The sequence below is a fragment of the Balaenoptera ricei genome, chromosome 10, assembly GCF_028023285.1.
Source record: "Balaenoptera ricei isolate mBalRic1 chromosome 10, mBalRic1.hap2, whole genome shotgun sequence".
NCBI lineage: Eukaryota > Metazoa > Chordata > Mammalia > Artiodactyla > Balaenopteridae > Balaenoptera > Balaenoptera ricei.
This window is the reverse complement of record NC_082648.1, coordinates 17,588,153-17,613,137: the sequence shown is the minus strand read 5'-3', so window position 1 is coordinate 17,613,137 and position 24,985 is coordinate 17,588,153. Positions and strand designations below refer to the sequence as shown.

The following is a 24,985-nucleotide window of genomic DNA, read 5'->3' as shown; positions in this document are numbered from 1 at the left end:
ACTTTGTGTATTTCATTCCTAGTCTTTAATAAAACCTTACAATTATTATCTTTGTTTTACAAAGGGAGTGTAAGAAGTCACACTCTATCAACTTCATCACTGTGTGGTATCAGAACTTTATATTAAAGTTTACTCATTCATTTGCTTGTTCATTATTCATGGAACACACTCATTCAGCCAGTATTTATTGAGTACCTGTTATGTGCAAGGACTGGATTTAAATATTGTGGGGATTACAGAAGTAACTCACATACGCTTGTCCTAGATTTCAGGCTAGATGAGGAAATAATACCTGTGCATACATAACCAAAATACAAGGTAAACCTGTAAACTTCTTCAAGGTATGCTCTAAACCCCAGCCACTAAAATAGTATCATATACCAACGTGAGCTCAATGGACATTTGTTGAGTGACTGAGTGAATGTTTCAATGAACTGATACCGGCAGAGTAATACAGATAAAAGTCTATGTAAATTCAGAGGAGAGGCTCCTTGGAGCCTGTGGCATTTGAACAGAACCCGGGTGTAGACTCCCAGAGGGTGAGGGGAGAATATCGAAAGGTGAGCAAATTCTGTGAGCAAGGGTGTGGAGGTGGGCGAGTGTGAGGTGTGAATTGTAATCTGAAGTTCCGTGGGAAGGACCTTCATGGACTGGCTACTAGATTTGGGCTTATTCACTTGGCAGAATTTTCATTCAACCATAAAAGAAAATTTTCTTAGTTGTATACAGAACAAAGAAATGAGTCTCAATAGAAAAGTCAATATGTTAAGAGGTTGGAATTAACAGATACACACTACCATATACAAAATAGATAACCAACAAGGACCTACTGTATAGCACAGGGAACTCTACTCAATATTTTATAATAACCTGTAAAAGAAAAAAATCTGAAAAAGAATATATATATATACAAAATTGAATGCCCGTGCACCACAACTACTGAGCCTGTGCTCTAGAGCCCGCGTGCCATAACTACTGAACCCCGCGTGCCTAGAGCCCGTGCTCCGCAACAAGAGAAGCCGCAGAAATGAGAAGCCCGCGCACCACAAGGAAGAGCAGCCCCCGCTCGCCGCAACTAGAGAAAGCCTGCCCGCAGCAACGAAGACCCAACGCAGCCAAAAAAAAAAAAAAAAAAAAAATTGAATCACTGTGCTGTACACCTGAAACTAGCGCGACATTGCAAATCAACTATACTTCAATTAAAAAAAAAAAAGAAAAGTCATTATGAAAATCTCAGCTGGATTAGGGAGAGGGGATAAAGATAAGCTACAAGTAATCTTTCAGTATTGGAAATTTTTAATAAGCGTATTAGATTTTTCAAACTTTCTTTCAGTTGAAACCTTAAAATACAAAATAAAGTAAGACAAAGCTATCTGATACTGGGTAAAGATTGTTATCCTCAAAAGCAAACAAGTTCTTTGTATTCTGAACACATATTTCTTGCCCCATTATTCTTTTGCCTGACCTGTTTGTCCAGTTCTCAGGCAAACTGCTTTGGCAGAGTCCTACACAAAATAAGCCACAGTGGAAGTAGGAAAAAAAGATTTTTTGTTGGACATGAAGTAGAGAAATTGCCTGGGCTTTGGAGTCTGATAAACCTTGGTTCCAGTCTTGGAATGACCCTTATTAACTGTGTGATCTTGGACAAGTCAGCTCATTTTCTTTTCCAGATACTATCGTTTATTTTGACAGATGTGGCTTGTTAGGAGAAGGCAAAGAAATTCCTGTCATTCTTTTTTTAAAAATATTTATTTATAATATTTATTTATTTATTTGACCGTGCTGGGTCCTAACTGCGGCATGCAGGATCTTCGTTGCAGCATGCGGGATCTTCGTTTTGGCATGTGGGCTCTAGTTCCCTGACCAGGGATCGAACCCAGGCCCCCTGCATTGGGAGCATGGAGTCTTAACCACTGGACCACCACAGGTGGTCCACCACCTGTCATTCTTATCTATTCTTACAGAATGAAAGTTTTGTATCAGCTCATTTTTTTATTCCTTAGTTTCTATCAGTAACTTGTATAACGATACCTGCCTGATGGAGTTTTGTGATGATTAGCAATACAATATATATAAAGCGCATGTAGATGGTACTTAGAAAATAATGACTTTTCCCCCATCCTAATTCTGTCCTGATTTCTTGTTTTCCTCACAGTGTTGTGAAAGGAAGATAAGAGATTTTACAGATGCCTTGGATTGGGGGAAGTGGTATAACATAGTGGCTAAAAGCACAGTTCTGGTACCCACACCCCCAAAATTAGTGTGTAAACTCCATGAGGATAGGGGATTTTGTCTGTCTGATTTACTGAGGCACTTTACAGAGTGTCTGCCATATATTAGGTGCTAAGCAAACATATGGAATGGTGAATAATTGGGTTAATATCTTGGCTCCACCATGGGACTTGGTTTGTATTTGGTACAAACTGAGGCAGAAGAAGGTGAAGTGATTTGCCCAAGGTCAAACAACCTCAGTTTCTTCATCTGTAAGATAGAGAATAATAATAGTATTTTTACTGAGCTATAATTGGCATACAACATTAAACTGGTTTCAAGTTTCACAACATAATGATTCGATACATGTATATATTAGGAAAGATGACCACCATAAGTCTAGCTGACATCCATCACCATACATGGTTACAAATTATTTACTTGTGATGAGAAATTTTAAAGTCTACTCTCTTATCAACTTTCAAATATACAATACATTATTATTAACTATAGTTAATTACATCCCCAAGGCTTTATAGTTGGAAATAACAGTATTCATTTCACAGGGTTTTATGAGGAGTAAATACATGTGAATGAGTTTAAAATAGCATCTGGCACATAGTGAGCCTGCCATAAATGAAGCTGTAAGTGGGGAGGCAGTGGGGCTTAGCAATTAATGGGTACCAATTACATCATACCAAGTACAAGCTGAGATAGATAAACAGATAGGGACATTCAGAGGTAGGGTAGAGTCTCTGTTATTAAAAAAACATATTAACTGCTCCCTCAAGCACCTTTCTGACCTCTACAGTGGGCAGGTACCGCCCCCTTACAAAGTGTGATCCAATGCCACGTCAGAGGGAGAAAGTGGAAGCTTCCTCTACAAGGAAAAAAGGAAGGAAACAGCATTTATTGCAGGGCAGATTTGCAGCCAAAGTCTTAGCTATTTTCATCCCTGACACGATCTCATTTCATCCTCACTGCCTACCTCTGAGTTATTATTCTTTTCATGTCACACATGAAGAGACAGAGGTTCAGAGTAGTCACCCAAGTCTATGTGACTCCGGGCTACACGGTCCTCCTACCACATGGCACTAATGAGGATATACCTTCATTAGCTGTCCCGTACTTCCCCTGAGGGGCTTTGCTGTGGAACAAATGCAAATCTCCCATCTTCGGCTGCATGGTGAACAGCAGTAAAATGGTGGTTCCCTCGTCTGAGAAAGAGAAGGATTTTCTACCCATGTCCCAGGAGAAATGTATATATCTTATCTTTTCTAAGGCATAAAAAAGACTTTGGATCAATAATAATACATCAAAACTCAAATCTCTGGTCCATACTGTTGTTCATTTCTTTTCACTTCATAAGCATTTCTACACTGTCATCACGAAGAAATAGGAGGTTTGAAATTATCAGAGATGCTATTGACACCACCTATACAATGAAGAAGAGGTGAAGAATTTGATTGCAATTTCTAAAGAAACTACCATTGTTTACTTCAACCCAGCACAGGTGTATTTCATGTCATTAGTAGATGCCCAGAAGTAGAATGGGCCTTGGAAGCACAATGAAATTTTCCACCAGATCTTGTTACTCAGTGATTTCTTTAGCAGCCAAAAAAAAAAAAAAAAAAAAAAAAGTCACTCTATTATAAAGGATTCCTCCCTAGGTATAATAAGAAAAACATTAGCTGCTATATGCTATATGACTAGCTGTCACAGCATAATTTAATTTTCTAAGAAATTACTGAGAGTTGTCCTAATTCCAGACAATATAAAGTGTGACAATTTTTATAACCTTAAGGATACTAATTGCAAGGCAAATGATATAGCTATTTTAACTTATTCACATGTAGCCTTACAGAAAAACATCTGGCTGTTAATATGTAAACTCTAAGCTCCTATTTGGCTCCTAAATTGATAAACCTACTCAGCACGAATACTTAATCCATTTCTCTCCTGACTGCCCAGAACTCTCAAGTTTGATTGTCATGTCTGAGCATCATAGATAAATCTCTAATGTGTTCTGTGTCTTTGTTTCTTCTGTTGGAAATTCCACAGAACTCTGACTCACTGTGTTCTTCGATATCTCAATGTGCACTGTTAATAAATGTTTCAAAGCAGAGACTTTTCAGTCAGTGGAAATATTGTCCAAATAATGTAGGTTAAAGAGCAGCATGGAGATGAATGGCCAATGCATATTACTATGTTTTCACAAAAATGATCAAAAATTTAAAATTTCCAAAGTTTTAGCAATAGGCAGAGATTTGAATTTTGTTTATGATATTTGGTCATGAATGAAATGTATGTTATAAATCAATAATAAGGGGGAAGGAACATATGCTAGCATATGTAATTTTTCAAATGAAAGAGCACTTTTCTTTCAATAAATTGAGAAAAATAATAAATTTTTATTTATTAATAAATAATAAATAATAAATTGCTCCTGTCCCACTTCACCAGAAAAACTATTTTTAATGGAATTTACTCAATCTTACTTGTTATGAAAATTTAGAATTTTTATTTTAATAATTATTTTATGGAATTTAATATTTAATTGTGTAATACTATGTTTAGTTTATTTGGAGGCGGAATTCATTTCCCAAAGGGTTTAGTAACTCAAATCAAGAAAACCATAATTAATATGTTCTGGTATGATGAAGATACATTCCATAGCAATTTATCAATTATTTTTAGTTACGTGGTAAAACTCCCCTGGGATAAAATGATAGTACTTGCTTCTTCCATAAGTTGTATGATATGCTTAGAAAGCACAATTGTGTAATCCAGGGGTCCCCAAACCCCCCAACCCGGGCCGCACAGCAGGAAGTGAGCGGCAGGCAAGTGAGCAAAGCTTTATCTGCCGCTCCCCATTGCTCCCCATCACTCACATTACCGCCTGAACCGTTCCACCCACCGAATCCATGGAAAAATTGTCTTCCACGAAACCAGTCCCTGGTGGCAAAAAGGTTGGGGATGGCTGGCTTAATCCATTGTCAACCAAAAGATGCTGGTGGTAAATAAATATCAAGTTATTTTCAGAAGATAAGAGCAGTTAAGCTCTATGCCAGCACAATATCAAGGACAGAAGATGGAAAATGCCCAAGTAGCCTAACTTTCTCCAGAATGTGTAGATAGGCTTAATCTTCTTGATTGTGAAGTAGGAAATTTGTGAAATGGAGAATGACTAAGTTTCAGTCTCTGCCCTTAGTTAGGAATCTAGCAATGCTGAAGAGAAATGTGTCAGTCACACAAATAATACAGCAATAATATAACATTATAATAGAGTATTTTAATATGAATAAAATAGTAATAATATGATACTATAATATCAGATTTCTTTTGAATCTAAAAGATACCTTCAAAGTGTGGTTAGAGCTCAGTGAGTGGAGAAATCATATTCACTAGGGCAATGATGAAAGATTCTTGACTTTGTCATTGAAAGATTTCAAAAGGCTGCACTGGGGGACATTCGTTCAATTTGGAGGGAATGGAGGGAAGAGTCAGAGCCTGGAAAATAAGAGAAAATGTGATGATATCAGTTAAACAGAAACAACTAAAAAAAGACTTTGGCAGAGTGTATGTATAAGAAATGAAATGATGTGGGGTAAAGCTGGAAAAGAGGATAGGGGTTACTTAATGGAGGGACTTGAATGATAGGCTAAAAAAACTGATGTATTTTTGTAGATAATAACAAGCCTTTGAAAATTTTTGCATAGAACAACTGATATAATAAGAAATGTGTATTTGGAAACTTATTCTGGTATCGATGTATAGAATGGCAGTAAATATTGGAGGTGGAAAACTATTTCAGCAGCCTGTTGCAGGGATCCTGGCTTGCACAAAGAAGGCTGGAGCTACTTTACTGGCAATGGGAGAAGGAAGAAGAGACATATCCTAGTAGCAAGGACATAGAGTACACATGTCCTGGTAACTAATTAGAATGTGGGGAGCAAGGAATTTGAGCGATCGGTGATAATTTCAAGATATCAAGGCTGAATTACTGTGGAAGAATGGTTATGCTGCTATTAGATATAGTAGAGTCAGGAGGAGAAGTAGGTTCATTAGGGAGGATGAAAATTTGACTTTGGTTATTTTGTTTTGGTAGGCTGTAGATAAAAAGTCACAAAAGTTTACTTCTTGGTGACACTCCATGTCCAAGACAGATCAGTAGGAGGGTTCTTCTCCATGAAGTCACTCAGGGCCCCAGCCAGAGGGAAGCCTCACCAGCAACGGCTGCAGCAGAGTAGAGAAAGATTGAAATTTTTCACATAGGTTTTTTATCCTATTGTGTCAACCTAGATGTGACACACATCATTTCTGCTAATATTTCGTTGGCCAGAATGAGCCACATAGCACCACCTGAATGCAAGGGTCTGAGAACTACGCTCCCTTGTATGCTCGGGAAGGAGAGGATGTCGATGGGCACTAATAATGTCTACTACAGATGCACTGAGTGTAAGGAAGATGGATTTTTCCATAGTTTTGGGTAGTGTGTATGTGAAAGGGAAAATAATGGGTAGAAAAAGAATACTTTCTCCTACATTATATGAAAAGCTCTCCCTGCACTCAGCCAAAGGAGCTTTAGACTCACAGGCTTTTCTACTGTTAACCAGAAGGTGTTATTTCATCTCAGCATAATATTACCAGGTAATGATATTCAGGCTTCAGAAAAGTAAGAGGCTTATTGCAGAATGTCCTCTCACAATGCTTAAAGAGAATTTCTAGAAGTGCTAAATGCAGTATTAATAAATAAATTCTTTGTTCTGATTCTGTATTGCAACATGATTGATATAAGAAGCACTTTTATTTCTAAATCTTCAATAAAATATAATTTGTAGCATGGACATAAATATTTGGAAGGTTACTCGAGAGTACTTATGATTTCAAGCACCACAGGCACAATGAGAAGAGTTGGGATAAACTTAGTCACCAAAACTTACTGTTGATATTTCCAGTTACATCAATAAAGAAAAACAAATCATTATTTTCACAAGGTATTTAATTATGAGGAGCCAGGGGAAGTATTTGGTACATAGGCAACCCTACCTTTGTATATTTAGATTCCTACTGGCCTACGAATACCAACTAAGGAAATAATGCTGAATTTGTTCAAATGTTTCACCTTGATAATAAATGTAATGAGTAAACTTTAGAATAACATCTACTCTTAATGTCTATTGTATCAATGTAATAGCCTCTTTCCTTCTCAAAAGTCTCCTGGTTGGAATAAGTGACATAGTAACCCTAACTCTATCCAACTCCTTAGCACCAGAGGTCGTTAGGTTACTATACATTAATTCTTCTTGTTTTATATCTAGGAATTGTGTACTGCTGTATGCAATGTCCTTGAATATCATATGCGCTCATTAAAATCTCATTAACACTTGAAAGATAGATTGGGGAGTTGATACAGATGTGAGATGCAATAAAGTGTTACTTAGTGTAGACTACTGTGAGAAAATTTTTAAATAAGTAAGTTTAAGAGATTGTAATTTAATTGTACCTTACTTTAAAATGTGCTCACATCCACTTTGAAAGAGGCTAACAATTGAACACCACAAATAGGAATTTATGTACTCATTTATTTCAGTATGCAATTCATGACATAAAATCACTCTAAATAACATCTTCTGTCTCTATACACTCCAAAAAACCCCAACAAACAAACAAACAAACAAAACAACAACAAAGTCTATAATTTGGTGATCTAAGGCATACTTCATAAAGGGAAATTTTAATGTAGCAATCAAGTCAATGAGTCGGATTCTCACTAAGATTGAGATGCTTCCTTTTTCTGTTTTCTTTTTTAAATAAAAGCTGAGTGCCTTTAGAAATGCATAATGCAGCATGATAGCAGTTTATATGAGTTAATGCTACTTCGGAAAATATGAAACTCAGAGTTAGGGAAAAGCAGATACCACATAAGAATCTGACTTAAAGCAAAACATTTCACTTCATGTTCAGTACTTCAGCTTCCTTCCAAGAAAAGGGTATCAAATACGGAACCTCTGCCAGAAATGTCCAGTTAATTAAATTATGAAAATAAGTTGCCATGGAGTACATAATTTCCAGAAGTCTATAGTCTTTTAAATGAAGACATAGTTAATAGGAACACAAATTGCTTTTTCAGTACCCTGTATAAGAATATGACTAAGATTTGCTGAAAGCCACTTAGAATAAAGGGCATATACATTTAATAAAAGCTCACTGAGGATAACTCCTAATGAAACCCTCAGGGACATTGTTTTTTAAATTTTTAAGTTACCTCTTAGTACCAGCAAGTACAACAAAAAACAGAATTAAACAAAAATATTTTGACTGAATCAGGAGAAGGCTTTAATTTATTGTTTTAAGCAGCATTTTATTTCATTTCAGAAATCTAATGCAAAAAGGGATTGCTTAACAAGTGTACTTACAATTGCTGGTTTTCTAATGTTTATAATTAGAACTTTACTATTACTAGTTTACAATTTATCAAGTTTCCAGTAACCATTTTCTCCTTTGTTCTCAAACTCAGGTCATAAAGATACAGGCCAAAGTAATGACTTTTAAAAATGTTTTAAAAGTAAAAATCTACAGCCAAAATATTTCATTTTTAAAGACTGTCTTTTTATTATGGGATCTTAATTTGTATTAAATTTAAAACAATTCTTAACATGGCAATTTATACGTCCTGGCGACAAACATGGGACACAGACATTCATATATTCACTCCAGAAATGAAGAAGCCCTGTTAAAGTCTACAGCAAATCACTAGAGTATTTATACAATAAGAACCGTGAGGTGCACTGACCTCTAAAGGGAGTAAGTAATTCAGTGGTTCTCTCTTTAAAATCTCAACTGTATTCCTCTTGCCGTATGTATTGGATCCCACCTTGGTAGGTGAGAAAATGGTGCCAAGGTTGTTGCTGGACCAAACTAAAAAATTTTCCAGGCGTTGAGTTGCACAAGTGGCGGTGTTGCATTTCCGCTTTTCCATTTGACTACTGGTGACATCGAACAAATATGAAAAGTTAGAGACCTGGAGTCAGGATTGGGTACAGCTACTATGTATGTGACACCAAATATCTCATATTGATGAAACGTAGAGGAGACCTCTTCACATTAATAATTCAATGTTTTGATTTGCAAATATCTGGATGATTGACAGAGCTTTTGGACACCTTGAAGATGCAGCTTGGAAATCATATAGCAAACCCTCCATTATAGTCAGTGTTGAATTTCCCAGTGTGATCCTTTCTTTGGAAATTCAGAATATATTCAAGATAATATTAATAATGTCTTTGTCTTATATGCTTTTAAATACTGATTAATCTATTGCCCAATTTAAAAAAGGACTTAGAAAGTAAAATATATATGTAATCTGGAATATGTAGACTTAAAATAGATATACATTCACTTCCTGCATCTTTCCAATAATAATTAAGTAGTGTTAGTTAATTTTTGTTGCGTTTCCTGGGATCATTGAATTAGTAGTGTTAAGAGAAATGTCAGATATTATGAAGTCTCAAGGGAATCAATTTTATCACCTGTTCAGGCACTTTGACTATTGTAGTGTGGGAATTCTATTACTATTAGCATAAATAAGTGGAGATTACCATGTTCCTGCCACCTACTAGGTTCCTATGCATTCAACAGTTTTAATGATAGAATTGGTTTAAATGTTAAAACAGAAAGTCTTTTTATGTCAATGGTATTAATATTCATCATATTCTTTCAGCAACCTGGAACAACTGCATAATAATATTATGGATAAGTCAGAAATGATAATTGTATATAATTTGTTTGAATTTTAACTTCTGTTTCTATTTACAGAATTTACATCAACTCTATATTTTTATACCATCTTTTGTTTTAATGTGCTCTCATAACAGTACTGGAAATAGACACAATTTTAACATTGCTTTTTGCTGGTTGTTAGGAGCACTAGGGTAATATTTTAGTTTTCAGCTCCACAGAAATCAAAATATTGGTTAACCTTACGTTAAGTGTAGAGTGGGAGAGAGATACAGGTATGAGGCTAAAATCTCAATATCCAGAAGCCAGTGGATATACATAATTTGAGGCAAAATTGCAATGGTTTTGATCTCAATGTGTTTATTTTGTATGGGGAGTACTTCATTAATAGTTTGTATAGAGATAGCCTAAGAGTAAATATTTTAAAAACGCAAGTGAAACTTTATGTTTTTACTCTCAGATCTTCTCCCACACAGAAAATTTTTCTTTCAGCATTAAATGACCTGGTGTCTGTTGCATGTGAGTGTATGTTGACAAACCAATTATTCAGGCAAAGGAAACCCACTTTGGGGCTGAATTACCTGGTTTGTATATCAGTTTTATTCATATTATCTATTTAATTATTTCTTTTGCATGTATAGTACACATGGCCAATGTGCATGTCCAAAGAATGATTTAATGCTTTAAAGGATTGAACCAGTAACTCATACACTGAGCATTCAATTCTAAAAGATGATAAACTTTTCCTGAAAAACAGCAGTAATTGGAATTTGACCCAAACACTTCAAACTGATAAATTTAAAGCAATAAAGGAAATATGGATCAAATTGAGACGGTTCAAAGGGATTTCTGGAGACTTCCCTGGTGGTGCAGTGGTTAAGAATCTGCCTGCCAATTCAGGGGACACGGGTTCAAGCCCTGGTCGGGGAAGATCCCACATGCCGCGGAGCGACTAAGCCCATGCACCACAACTACTGAGCCCGCGCACTGCAACTACTGAAGCCCACGTGCCTAGAGCCTGTGCTCCGCAACAAGAGAGGTCACTGCAATGAGAAGCCCGTGCACCGCAACGAAGAGTAGCCCCCGCTTGCCGCAACTAGAGAAAGCCCGCGCGCAGCAATGAAGAACCAACGCAGCCAAAAATAAATAAATAAATAAACAAACAAACAAATAAATAAATAAATAGATATATATATATAGTGAATCTATTTTTTAAAAAAGAAGGGATTTCTGTTCCAGGATATGTTTGGCAAATGCCTGGAGCAGAGTGTGAAATACTCTATGTGTTAAATGTCTGATAATTGATAATTGATACGTCTGATAATTGGTCTCAAAGTCTGTAATAGGATTTAAAATTATTCTAACTAAAATATTACCTTCTTTGAGTTAGCTAAGATGGCCATCATTCTACCGTAAAGAAAAACTAAGAGCTTTTATGTTTGTTGGTTTCATAGTTGCGGACCTGCTTTCCCAAACAGGACTTTTCATGTAAATATGGTAGTCAGGAATATGCAAGATTCCACCCATTAAGATGGAAAAAGTTGGCTGAAATGGTTAGTGAAAAGCACCATACTCCTACTTTCATGTGTTTTTTCCTCATTGACTACCAGCAGACGTGGCCTGCCAGCCTACCCACCAGCTAGTTAACAAATACTAGTTTAAAACTACTGACCACTTACACACATGCACACACACACGGAAATTCTTGGCTTTAAGAGAGTTTAAACAGTGATGTTGACTATAGGCCAAACGTTAACTCTTAAATTGTCTCTCTTTAAAAACATCTCAGTTTCAAGGGTTTTCAGTTTTTAATTTTTTGGCCGCACTGCGCGGCTTGCAGGATCTCAGTTTCCCCACCAGGGATTGAGCCCTGGCCCTGGCAGTGAAAGCTTGGAATCCTAACCAGTAAGCCACCAGGGAAGTCCCTCAAGAGTTTTTAAATGGATTCCTTATCCCAGGTCTTAATAGTTATCTGTGGAGGTGTGTGAGTTCCTATACGGGGCTCCTAGGAACTCCAGAATGAAACCCATGTAATTATACTTTTGGTTACCCTCTGATTATCTGCCAGGCAGATAGTTACTACTGAGTCTTAAAAAGTTGGTAGGCAAATGTGGGATCCTTTTGTCTCATTCATAAGTGTAAAGTAACATAACTATGTTTTGATATGGTTTGTAAAGTTTGTTACCTCTCAATTGAAAAAGATCTCGAGTGAGAGGATTGACTTTGTGAAAAAAATGACATTGAATAATAAATCTTCATCAGCTTTATTTTTTTAAAGGTGTTTAAAATTTGAGATGTTTCCTACATCTTTCTCAGCTTTTTATGAGCTTTATAGAATATTACATGGTTGAACAGCTCAAGATATAAAATTCTTCCTCCCCCTTAAAAAAAAAAATGACCAAACCATACTGATTCCAGGAAATTCAATTTCCTGAAAAAAATTGATGAATGTTTTATAAGTACGTCTAATAATAATTGAAAATAAGAGATTGTACGACTAGCATGAATATATAATTTGTTAATAAATAATGTTACATACTATTCTATTTCTGAGCAAAGTTCACCTCATAATAAACGAATATCCTTAAAAACATACTGGGTAAAAATACTTAGCAAATGAGTATATCTAATGAAAGAGAAGATCAAGATATAGACAGAAATACTAGGTAATATTGCTAATTTTCCTGTCATCATTCAATTGTTCTGCTAGTATACCAGAAACTTCATGGCAGTTTTAAAGTTATTTTTATCCAGGAGAAAACCAATTGAAAATTACAGTCAATTCTGAGAAGAACATCCTGTAAGCTAGATAAGCCCTGAAATGAAAAGAAAAAAATCTTTTGGTGATTCTTATTATTTATTATACATAGGTGCTTTAGAAATCTTTCCATATCACCAAAGACCTCCATCTCAACAAAAAACACTCGGAAGGAAAATAGAAAAGACGCTGATAATTCTATGAGAAGAGTTCTAATACGACTTAAAGCAAAGTCTCTTCAAAAATAACCTTATTCTCCTTGGTCTTTAAGAGAGTATAAATTCAGTTCTACAAAACTATATGGAATCAAAACCAATTTAGGCACAAATGAATCTCATTATATTATTTATGACATATGCATGAATTTGGACTTAAGGATCTTTTAAATGAATGGAGAATCACAGTTTTAAAGGCTTTTCATTTGAAAGTTGTAAATACTGCAAACGTTTTCACCCTACATAGGTTTTAGACTTCCTTAACATTACCATTCGAATGAAATGACACCTTTCAAAATAAGCTTTTTAAAAAAAAATCCTGATGCACATGCTACCTATTGAAAACATTTTCGGAGGTATTAATTTACATTTAGAGCATCTTGGAAGTAGTCTCATGAAAAATAATATTTTAATTATAATTCTCTTTCATTAACAGAACAGTTAACAATATAGAAAGAATCCCCCTAAGAACAAATGGCTTTTTAACTAGAGCTTCTAAATTTAACTTCTTAGCAAATTTAATTTGCCTCTTTATTATTTCTATATATTTAAATTTCCAGAAAAAGATGTAAAAGTTTTGGATATTGCCAGAGCTGAGAAAAAAAATCTATATAAACATACAGTAAAATTCCACCTCATATAACATATATGCTTTAAATTTCTCTAGTTTGTTTGCGAATCAGGTTAGTATAGCAGAAGTTACCACCTTTTGGGTTCTCTTGCTTCATGTTTTGGCTTTGCTCCTCTAAGTTTCAACAGCATATTTCTGACAAAACTGAAACTATCCATTCCTGTCTGTCAGAAGTTTCATCAGAGAGATTTATCAGACTGACGTTAGTCTTTAAAGAACACAGAATTTAAGGAACAGTTGAACAGCTTAATGTACTATTCTTTTTTTTTTCTCTATTTTGTACTTACTTTTTAAATAAGTAATTAATTAATTTTTTAACATCTTTATTGGAGTATAATTGCTTTACAATGGTGTGTTAGTTTCTGCTGTATAACAAAGTGAATCAGTTATACATATACATATATCCGCATATCTCCTCCCTCTTGCGTCTCCCTCCCACCTTCCCTATCCCACCCTTCTTGGTGGTTACAAAGCACCGAGCTGATCTCCCTGTGCTATGCGGCTGCTTTCCACTAGCTATCTATTTTTAATGTACTATTCTTAAATATGATTTAGTCAGAAATCACATGGCAAAAGGGCTGTTAATTACATAGCTGTATTTAATTCTAATTTTCTCATACTTTGCAAAGAAACCAGGATTTTAAAGTTACTAACCTTTCAATGGGTGTACCTTCCAGATGGTTTAATGCAACAAAGAGCTCAACGAGAACTACTGGCGGCTTCCAGATGCCCATTGCTTCTCAAATTTTCTGAAAAGAATAATTCAGAATTGAAATCAAGAAATTTATTATAGCTCTGATTAATGGAATATTAAACTAGAGCTTACTTTTAAAAAATCTTTTTTAGAACATAATTTCCAAGGATCATACTTTTATTGATGTAGTCCCTTAACAATTTTCAAATATTTTCAAAATTTTCCCTTACCCAATTTCCTTCTTGAAACAATCTGGAAAATTAATATTATAGAACATTATCCCTTTAGCCCTTCTTTGAAATAAACCATATATTTAATCCCAAATTTGTTCTAATGCTAAATAAATAATACTATCCCAGCAACAGAAAATTCCTTACCTTTTAACGTCTCAGTGTCAGCAATATCAGAAAATACCTTTGTTAGCAAGGAAGCTTCATGAAAAACACCAAGCTTGCATCCACTGGAGCATTTACCCCCCCACTTGCTAACCAGTAATCCAGCTCTTATATACCCTTCACACCTTTCCCAGCTCTGACATCAGGCAGTTCAGAGAGACTCTGTCATTAATTTCCATCCCTATAGATAGAAAGTACCTCATAGACAGCAGAAGCAGATGGGTCATTATTACATTAACACATCAGTGAATGTTAACGTAGTAGATACAGAGTATCTTGCTGGAATTAATGGTGTGTCACACACAGCGGAAACTTGAATTTGCCATCTTTGTAAAGTACCAGAGTGGATTTTCACGGATTAAAGAGAAGTTTGTAGTAAGGAATTGGTAAAAAGAAGAGATTAAGAATATCAACAATATGCTTATATGCAAAGAATGAAGCCAGGGACATTGAAGTGTCTACCTAAATTCAAATAATGCTAGGGGCTTAGTTCCATGAACATTCAGTAGCAGATTGAGATATAAGGGCAAGCTACATAAAAAAAAAAGACACAGAAGACAATTGAAAGCCATTTATAATGAAGTGGGAAGAGGAGGGTTAAAGGCATAATAACAATTTTCAACCCGTAAATTCATTTGTCATCATTTAAATAGAGACACAACTGTAGCCAGTTTTTTCACTGACATTTTCTATTATCACATAGAAACATCACAATTATTTTGAAGGAAAGATTTAATTTATTTTTTATTTTTTCCAAATTGTTCTTTTTTTCCTGAATTTCTAAGTCATATTTAAGTTAATATTCTAAGTTATGACAGCTTAAGATCATATATAGCAGCTAAAACAAATTCCAACTGTCAGTGAAAATGTGCATGTCTGTATAATCTAGAAAAGGTAGAAGTTCTCCAAGTAAAATTTTAAGTTCTCTGACTTCATATATTTCTTTAAAGCTGAGTAATATAGTTTGAGGGTGTTTAGTAGAGATTTTAGGAGGAAAGAAACAAACTGTTTTCCAGTCCTAGTTTTAATTAACAATGATTCTGAAATTTTAGTATTTCTTTGGAAATTACTGGTATTCCAAAGGGAAATATAAACTCACATGTTTTTGAAGAATAATGATTTCCTGTAAGAAGATAATTAATGTATTTAACAAAGTGTATATAATGATATAGAAATAATACAGAGACCCAGAGATGTTAAATAATATGTCCTATGTCACACGTTTAGTTTGAGTTGGATCCTGGACCAGAACTCAGTTTTTCTGATCCATGGTCTAGTGTTCATTTAGACCAAAATGCCTGCTTTTAACCTACATATTTATTTATTTTCCTAATTTTTTCCCCTCTGAGATGTTAAAGATGACAAACATACATTCAAATATTAATTCTTTCACCACCTGGGAAGTAAATGTTATAAGGAAAATAATGTTCTACCTAAGAAAGGAACAGGTGGACCTGATATTTTTAAGGACTACCAAATGCCATGCACAGTTATTTAACTGATATGTGAGACCTCACTTCATCTGCACACCTCTAAGGTGGGTATCATTTGCCCCAATTGATAAATGATGAAACTGAGATTCAGAGAATATAAATTACTTGCTTAAGGTTGCACAGCTACCCAAGGACAAAGTGAAATTCAGATTCTCATCTGTCTGTCCCATGACATTTATTGCTTTGTTATAAAGGATCTCTATTCCCATAGACTGAATTACCAATTGCTTCTTGTAAATTTTATATTTTATTATAACTCTTTGAATGATTTTGTTATAGTTAGACATGGCCTCATGTTGGTTTTGTATAACGTTTGGGTAAGGTCAACATAGACCCCAATCTCAAACAATTTTAGGTCTTACATGCTTCCTATAGCAATGAAAGTCACGCTGGTAGTAATGATTTAGATCATCTTTATGAGGCAACTCCATTATCAGATCCTAAGCTCCCCCCTACAGGACAAACATCACTATCACTCATTTTTATATTCCCTCTAGCCTTGCTAGTCAAAAATGCAAATAAGGTGCTGGTAGCTTTGACATCACGCAGGAGCGTTTCAGAAACTCCTAATCTCAGGCCCCATCCCACATCTTCTGAATCAGAATGTGCATGTAAAAACAGATCTCCTCAGTGGTTATATGCACACTTTTGAGAAAAAACTGTCCTATTGTACATTCCATTCACTGATCGATTCAGTCAGGAGTGATTAAGGACCTACTCTGTGACAGGGGATATTCTAGGTACTAGAGATACAACAGTGAACAAAGCAAAGTTCCTGGTCTCATGCAGCTTAGAGCCTGTGGCGGAAACAAAGATAAGCAAGTGAATAAGTAAATAAATACGCAATTACAAATGGCACATACTGTGGAGAGAATTGACATGGTGGTGAGAGAAAGAAAAAATGGCAGCACTTAACTTGAATCCTAAAGCATGAGAGAAAACCAAGGGAAGAGTGCTGGGGAAATGTTCAAGGCCAGAGAAGCAGCATGTGCGAATGCAAGTGGAGGAACAAGAAAGTGGTAGCAAGATGATGCTGGAGACAGAAGCAGGAGCCCGAAGATGCAGAGCTCAGAGGCTGAGCTGACTTTGGATTTATTCAGAGGCCAATCCGAAGCTATTGAAGGGGGCCGAGCAGGGGTGTGACTTGTTGTACTCAGCACCTTTAAAACATCAGCCTGACTGCGGTGTGTGGAACGGATCAGAGGGTGGCAAGAGTGAAAACAGGACATCTGTTGGGAGACTAGGCAGTATTCCAGGTGAGAGATGATGAAGGCATGGACTTCAGAAGACTTAGAGAAGTAAACGGCTTCAAATCATACCTGGGGTCATGACATGATGTGGAAAGGATTAGGTATGGGGAACAAATGAGAGGGAATTGAGGATACAGGTGAGTGCCCGGTGAGGATATAATACATAATATGAATGAATGGTCTTCGTATAAAATTTTTAAAAAGTAAAAGATTTTTTAAATGTCTTTTAAAAAATAATTTCTAGTTTGACCGAATGTGTGTGTGTTCACAGTTTAAAACACCCAAACGGTATTACAATCAAAACAGCAGTCCTCTGCCTTCCTTCTGCCTACCTCTGAATTTTGAGCAGGGGGGAAGCCCAACTGGTGGGCCCATGGGTGGTCTCATACCAGGTGGAGGAGCCATAAGGCCTGGAGCTGGGGTTGCTGGGCCAACAGGTGTGGGTGGAGTCCCATGCCTTGGTGAGTCCTGAGTTGGGGCTCCAGCAGTGCTGGCAGGAGCAGCTACTGCGGCAGCGGCTACAGTGCCTCTTCCCTGGACTCATTACCTGTTGGGATGGCCTCCCAACCCCTCGGACAGGACCTGCTCATCCAGCAGGAGCCTGGGGAATTGGAACACTAGCTGGTACACTTCAGTCAGCTGCCTTGCCAACCCCAGGGCCTCTTGTAGTTCCAGCAAGTGGTACCCAAACAATGTCAGTGTATTTGGGGGTTTACCCTCCACAGTCACAGAAACCAAGTTCTCTATGTGGCAACCCCAGACTCCAAACCTGCTTTTCTTCATGCTCTGGCTGCTTTGCATTCTTTAAGCTGATCTCCTTGATCTCATCCCTGTCACAGAGGATCAAGTTCACATGTTTGTCGAAAGCCTTAAAGATGCCAATGAAGATTTGGCCGTCTTGCAAGATACATCTCAACCTACAGTTAACGCACTGCAGCACCTTGCTGCTCTTTCCATAGTCATGGTTGATGTTCCCTCAAAGATAATGTCCCCTGGAAGGTTTCAGGATCCTTGAGACCTCAGGGAAGGCTACAGTTAGAGCTATGACGCAGGATCTCCTACAAACAAGGCAAGCTGGGGCAGAAGTTTCAAAGAGTAGATAGAGCATGGGGTTTTTTTTTTGCTCCAGTCAGCTACCTGGCTATTCCAGTAGAGCTTTACCCACCTCTTGGTGTCTCAGCCAAGAATGTCCATGTCAATTTTGCCTTAAAATCTACCACGGGTACTTGCTGCTGCTGAGATCTCTGCGGGCACAGTGGACACTCTTGATCGCCTGGTGAGGTTGTCCTTCTACGTGTGACTTGAACTCCCACCTCCGGTACGTGCCTGTTCTGTGGTCCGTTTCAGGTGTGAGCAGTCCCTGGCCTGCTCCATCGCTCCGCTGGCTGTTCTTCAAAACAGAGCATTAGGCATCACTGGCTGCTTCACTCGGCTCCTCCAAAAGTCTTTTGAGGATTAGATTTATTAGTTTAATCTTATGTATTTTTTTCTCACTGGTTTTCCATATCTTTAATTTTTTGAACGTCTTAGAAATATCCTAAACTTGATAGACTAACTTTTCCATTTAAAAATCAACTTTGGCAATCATATATTTTCTTAATTTTCAGGATCTCTTGCCTTTTGAATAGCACCTCGGTTTTGTTTCATTGATGTAAACTCCATTCTTATCTACGAGGATACTATTTACAGCTTTCTCTCTCTCTCTCTCTCTTTTTTTTTTTAATTCTTGTCCCTTTGTGGTCTCTATTTCCTTCAGTTCCTTTTTGTTTACCTTTGAATGTTTGTTTTGGTCTTTGTATTTCTTACTGGAGCTTTCTTTAAGTATCTGATGATCCTTAGCTATCCCTTTATTTATTTTTATATTGTTGTTTTACATCTTTATTTAGGTACTATAGAAATAAAATAAACTGCACATATGTAAAGTGGACAATTTGATTGGTTTTCACAAATTTATACACCCCTGAAACCATCACTGCAAACCATCACCACAACCAGATGTACAGATGTTTCCATCTTCCAAAAAGTTGTCTTGTGCACTTTTGTAGTTTATCCCTCGTTCCACTCCTTCATTCTCCTCTATTCCTTTACCCCCTCGCTGGGCAACCACTGATGTGCTTTTTGTTCTTGTATACTTGTTTGCATTTTCTAGAACTTTCTATAAATGGCATAGTACAGAATGTACTCTTTGCCTGGTTTTTTTTTTTTTTTCACTCAGCATAATGAATTGGAGATTTCTCTGCCTTCTATATCAATAATTTTCCTTTTTATTGCTGAGGAGTATTGCTTCTTGTTAACATTGCTCTCTTAGCCTTATGGAGACTGAAACATAAGTCATTATATCTCCTCAGGTTTTTTTCCATCTTGCATAGATGTGTAGCTATCTTCTGCCTATAACTTTTCTCTCTCATTCTCTTTGTCTTTGTGGATTCATATTCTTTTTATCTCTTTGCTGGCATTTTAAGATTGGCGTGATTAAATGAAGTCTAACATTGCATGTTGATTCCTTCAAGAAGTATTCCGCGGCTTGGGAAGATATTTAGAATTCTTTCCTAACAAGCTTTACTTTTTATTTTTATTTTTTTACATTAAAAAAATATTGTTCATTCCCTGTTTATAGGCTTCAAACTTAACAATTAATTTTTAATTATAAAAATTTAAAAAGGAATAAAAAATTGAAAGATATGAACTAGTGATAAATAAAACAAAATTGTTAATATATACAGCATTTACATATGAAAATAGAACACAGTAACAGTTTTTGTGTTAGAGTTCCAAATTATGACTGATTTTTCTCTAAGCATTTTTTATGTTGCTACATAGTTTTAAAACTATCTCGTTAATGGATTGCCAAACATAGTGTGAAGATGGTATCAGTGTTCTAAACATTCTCAGAAATGTGTTTTAAATCTGTGTTACATGGTGTCAAATAATTCTTCTATTATTCCACTCCACCATGAAGATATAAGTAAGATTATTTTCTATGCAAAAAGCTACAAATTAGCAAGCTGGGTGATTTTCTGACACACACTCTCTCACCTCTTTGTACCACAGAATCACTTTGCTGGAAAGTAATTTAGAATTGCCATTGTTTTCACACCACACGTAGTCATTCTTTCCTGCCATCCTTTAAAATGCAGCATAGGAATTTTTAAGTCCCTAAAGTGAAAAATGCCTTTTCCAACATTCCCTTCACATGTCCTACCAGATTCAAAAGGCATGAATAGTATATTTGTTTGTTTGTTAATTTATTTAATTTTTATTTTTATCAAAGTATAGTTGACTTACAATTTTATAGTTTCAGGTTTACAACATAGTGATTCGATATTTTTATAGACTATATTAGGGTATGTTCCATGTGCACCTGAACAGAATGCAAATTCTGCTGTTTTTGGATGGAAAGTTGTATGAATATCTATTAAATCCGTTTGGCCTAATGTGTCATTTAAGGGTACTGTCTCCTTATTGATTTTCTGTTTGGATGACCTATCCATTGACGTAAGTGGGGTATTAAAGTCCCTTACTATTATAGTATTACTGTCAATTTCTCTGTTAATATTTACGTTATATATTTAGGTGCTCCTATATTAGGTGCATATATGTTTATGACTGTTATATCCTCTTTTGGATTGACCCCTTTATCATTATATAATGTCTTTCTCTGCTTTTTTTTTTAAATAGACTTTGTTTTAAACTCTAAGTAGTCTGATATAAGTATTGCTACCCCAGCTTTCTTTTGATTTCCATCTGCCTGTAATATATCTTTCCATCCCCTCACTTTCACTCTGTGTGTGTCTTTAGATCTGAAATAAGTCTCTTGTAGACAGAATATAGATGGGTCGTGTTTTCTTAATCCGATCAGCCACCCTATGACTTTTGATTGGAGCATTTAATCCATTGACATTTAAAGTGATTATTGATAGGTATGTACTTATTGCCTTTTTGTAAGTTGTTTTCTGGTTGTTTTTGTAGTTCTTCTCTCTTCTCTTCTTTTTTTAGTTGCTTCCCTTGTGGTTTGATGATTTTCTTAAGCGTTATGTTTGGATTCCTTTTTCTCTCCCTTTTTATTTCTATTGTAGGTTTTTGATTTGCAGTTACCATGAATTTCATATATGTCAACATTTAACTATATCTACTTGTTTTAAGTTGATAGTCATTTAAATTCAAACACATTCTAAAAGATATATTTTTTGCTTCCAGTTCCCCCCACATTTTGTGTTTTTGATGCCATATTTTGCATCTTCTATGTCTGTCTCTTAACTGTTTATTGTAGTGATAGTTGAGTTTACAATTTTTGTCTTTTAACCTCTGTTCTAGCTCATTTAAGTGGTTGATCCACTGCCCTTACTATACCTTTGCTGTTACCAGTGAGATTTTTCTCTTCCTATATTTTCTTATTTGCTATAACATTTTCTTTTTCACTTAAAGAAAACCCTTTAACATTTCTTATAAGAACCATTTAGTGGTCATAAACTCTTTTAGCAGAAAGTTTGTCTGGAGAACTATCTCTTTTTCAATTTCAATTCTGAATGGTAACCTTGCTGGGTAGAGTATTTTAGGTTGTAGGTTTTTTCTTTTCAGCACTTTAAATACACCATGCCACTCCCTTCTGGCCTTCAAAGTTTCTGCTGAAAAATCAGCTGACATCCTTCTGGGGATTCCCTTGTATGTGGCTCTTTGTTTTTCTCTTACTGCGTTTAAAATTCTTGTTACCTTTGACTTTTGCCATTTTAATTATGATACATGTTTGTGTGGGTCTCTTTGGGTTCATCTTGTTTGGGACTCTCTGCTTCCCAGACATGGGTATCTGTTTTCCTCTTCAGGTTCAGGATGTTTTCAGCCATAATTTCATCAAACCCATTTTCTGCCCTCTTTTCTCTCTCTTCTACTTCCAAGACCCCTCTAGTGCAAATGTTAGTATGCTTGATGTTCCAGAGGTCTCCTGAACTATTCTCATTTTTAAAAAATTTTGTTTTTCTTTTTAGTGTTCTGATTGGATTTCCACTATTGTATCTGCCAGGTCACTTACGCATTCTTTTGTATCACCTAGTCTGCTGTTAATTTCTTCTAGTGTATTTTTCATTTCAGTTATTGTATTCTTCAACTCTAACTGGTTCTTTTTTTATATCTTCCAGTTCTTTGTTGAAGTTCTCACTGTGTTCTTCTATTCTTTTCCCAAGTTCAGTTAGCATTATTATTATTGCTTTGAACTCTTTATCAGGTAAATTATTTATCTCCATGTCATATAGGTTTTTTTTTCCGTTTTTTTTTCCTTGTTCATTCATTGGAAGCATATTCCTCTGTCTTCTCATATTTCTCTGTCTCTATGAAATTAGGTGAAACTGTTAACCTATCCTGGACTTGAAGGTGTGTCCTTGTGTGGGAGAGTCCCTATGCAGTCTATCTGTGCCCAGTGGCTTTGGTGGGAGAGATGGGTCTGAAGTGAGCACAGCCTGTGACCTCTCCTGGATTGTGCTGGCAGCCACGACATTGGTGGGAAGTAAGGTTGGAGTCGGAGGGGCTAGTGCTGGAGGCAGGTGCAAGCCAGGGCTTCACCTAGGTTCAGTGGTGGTCACTGCCCTACTGTGGGTGGGTCCGGGGCACTGAGGCACTGAGGCTGCACTTCTTAGCTGTCTCTGGGTCTCTGCCTTGCTCAGAGGCAGGGTCAGGGCCCAAGGAATTTGAGCCACGCTTGGCTATAGGCAGCGCTGGCCCTGAGCTGGCTCTGCTCTTCCCTGGTGTGTGCACACGCATTTGCAATGGTGATCTTTGACCTAGTGGGAGAAGTGCTGGAGCAGACCAGGGCGGAGCAGGAGGTCAGTGCAGGCTGGAGTGCACACTGGGGCAGTTCTGGCAGGCTGGCCAAAGCTCCTGGCAGTTTTCAATCTGATGTCCCTGTGCTGGGCTTGAGAGCAAGCAAGTTTGTTATGCACTCTTCAAGAGTGGAGATTTCATTTCCTATAGCCCTCCAGTATGCCCCAAAGGTTTTCAAACCAGCGAAGGGGCTCGTCTTCCCAGTGTCAGTCCCCAGGACTGGGTGCCTAACATGTGGTGCAAACCCTCTGCTCCCCAGAGAGGATCCCTGAGCCTATGATGTTCCCCTCCTCTTCTGTGTCCCCCGCTAGGGGTACAGGTCCTGACCAAATCTCTTCTCTTCCTTTCCTACCAAACTCCATGTGGTTTATTCTTTACAGCCTTCGTTGTAAAAGAGCTGTTCTTCAGGTTGTTCTCAGCAAGAGTTGCTCTGTATGTAGTTGTAGCTTTAATATGTTCATGGGGGGGATGGGCGCTCAGGGTCTTCCTACTCTGTCATCTTGATCCTGCCCCCTCATGAGCAGTATTTTGAAAAGAGACAGGAGCCAACCCCATTCCTGCGGAAGTTTAGGGGAGTATGAACAATGCCTTCTCACTCAGAGCTTTGTTTTATTTTTATGCTTTTGTGGTGAGTTCAGTGTTTAATGGCTTGCAACTTTATATTTTAAAAGTGTCTCAAGAAACTATCTTAATGAATGCTTGGACCAAATTTTGGTAATATTAAGCAGTATAGAATAAATGTTATTATTAATATAACAGAACTAATCCCAAACATATCTATTATATTAAGCAATACATGGGCTTACCTTACTTACTAAAAGAAGGATATTTCAGATAACCCACAAAAGAAATCCCAACTGTATGCTCTGTATAAAAGACATACTTTCCGTTCTGTTTTAATAGTTTGAAAAATGATGCATTTTTAAGGACTTCTAAGATCCTGTTAATTCAGACATATGGATTAGGAGCTTTTGAAAGGCCTGATGTTCCCCCCAAATCAAAATAAAATAAGCACACAAACAAATGAACAACAATCTCTGAGTTAGAAGAGACTGTCAGGAGAATTTAATTTACTCTCCTTTAATGCTTGAATTATTCATTCAATAATATTTGGAGCATCTATTGGGTAATAAACTCTTAAGTATAGTCTAGTTTGGAATTTGGGCAACTAAATAAAAACTAGCAATGATGTTTTCAACATGCTGGAAAAAATACCACAAACTGACTTAAACAACAGAAATTTATTGTCTCATTGTTCTGGAGGCTGGAAGTCTGAGATCAAGATGTTGACAGGATTGGTTCCTTCTGAGGGCTGTGCTGTATCTTTCCCCACCTTCTCGCAGTTTGCTGGCAAATCTTTGGTGTTCCTTGGCTTGTAGGAGTGTCACTCTTATCACAGTCTTCATTTCCATTTGAATTCTCTGTGTGTATATGTCTGTGTTTCCAAATTTCCTTTTTTTTTTTTTTTTTATTAAGACACCAGTTATATTGGATTAGGGAACCAAACTACTCCAGTATGACTTTGTCTTAACAAACTACAACTCCAGTGACCCCATTTCCAAATATGGTTACATTCTGAGGTACTATTAGAACTTCAACTTATAAATTTGGAGGGTGGGGAAATAATTCAACCCATAGCAGTTGTTTTCTAGAAATTCTGCAAAAATTTTTGCTTGTGTGTTTTAAATTCTCTCCTCTAACTCAAAGATTTTCTTTCTTTTTTTTTTTTTTCAGTCTTTCTCAGTGGAGGAGTTTCTTTTATTGTTTTGTGGTCAAGCAATATTTTC

At 36.5% G+C, this 24,985-nt stretch overlaps 1 protein-coding gene and 2 pseudogenes across 2 annotated transcripts in view; 1 reads left to right on the top strand and 2 right to left on the bottom strand.

Annotated features, from left to right (window-relative positions):
* The window catches only part of SLCO1A2 (solute carrier organic anion transporter family member 1A2), a 107,018-nt gene that overhangs the window by 7,360 nt on the left and 74,673 nt on the right, over nt 1-24,985 (top strand). The gene's annotated exons all lie outside the window — the stretch shown is intronic.
* On the bottom strand, nt 16,552-18,495 carry LOC132372841 (small nuclear ribonucleoprotein-associated protein N-like; annotated as a pseudogene).
* LOC132372447 (SNRPN upstream reading frame protein-like) lies at nt 18,545-18,761 on the bottom strand (annotated as a pseudogene).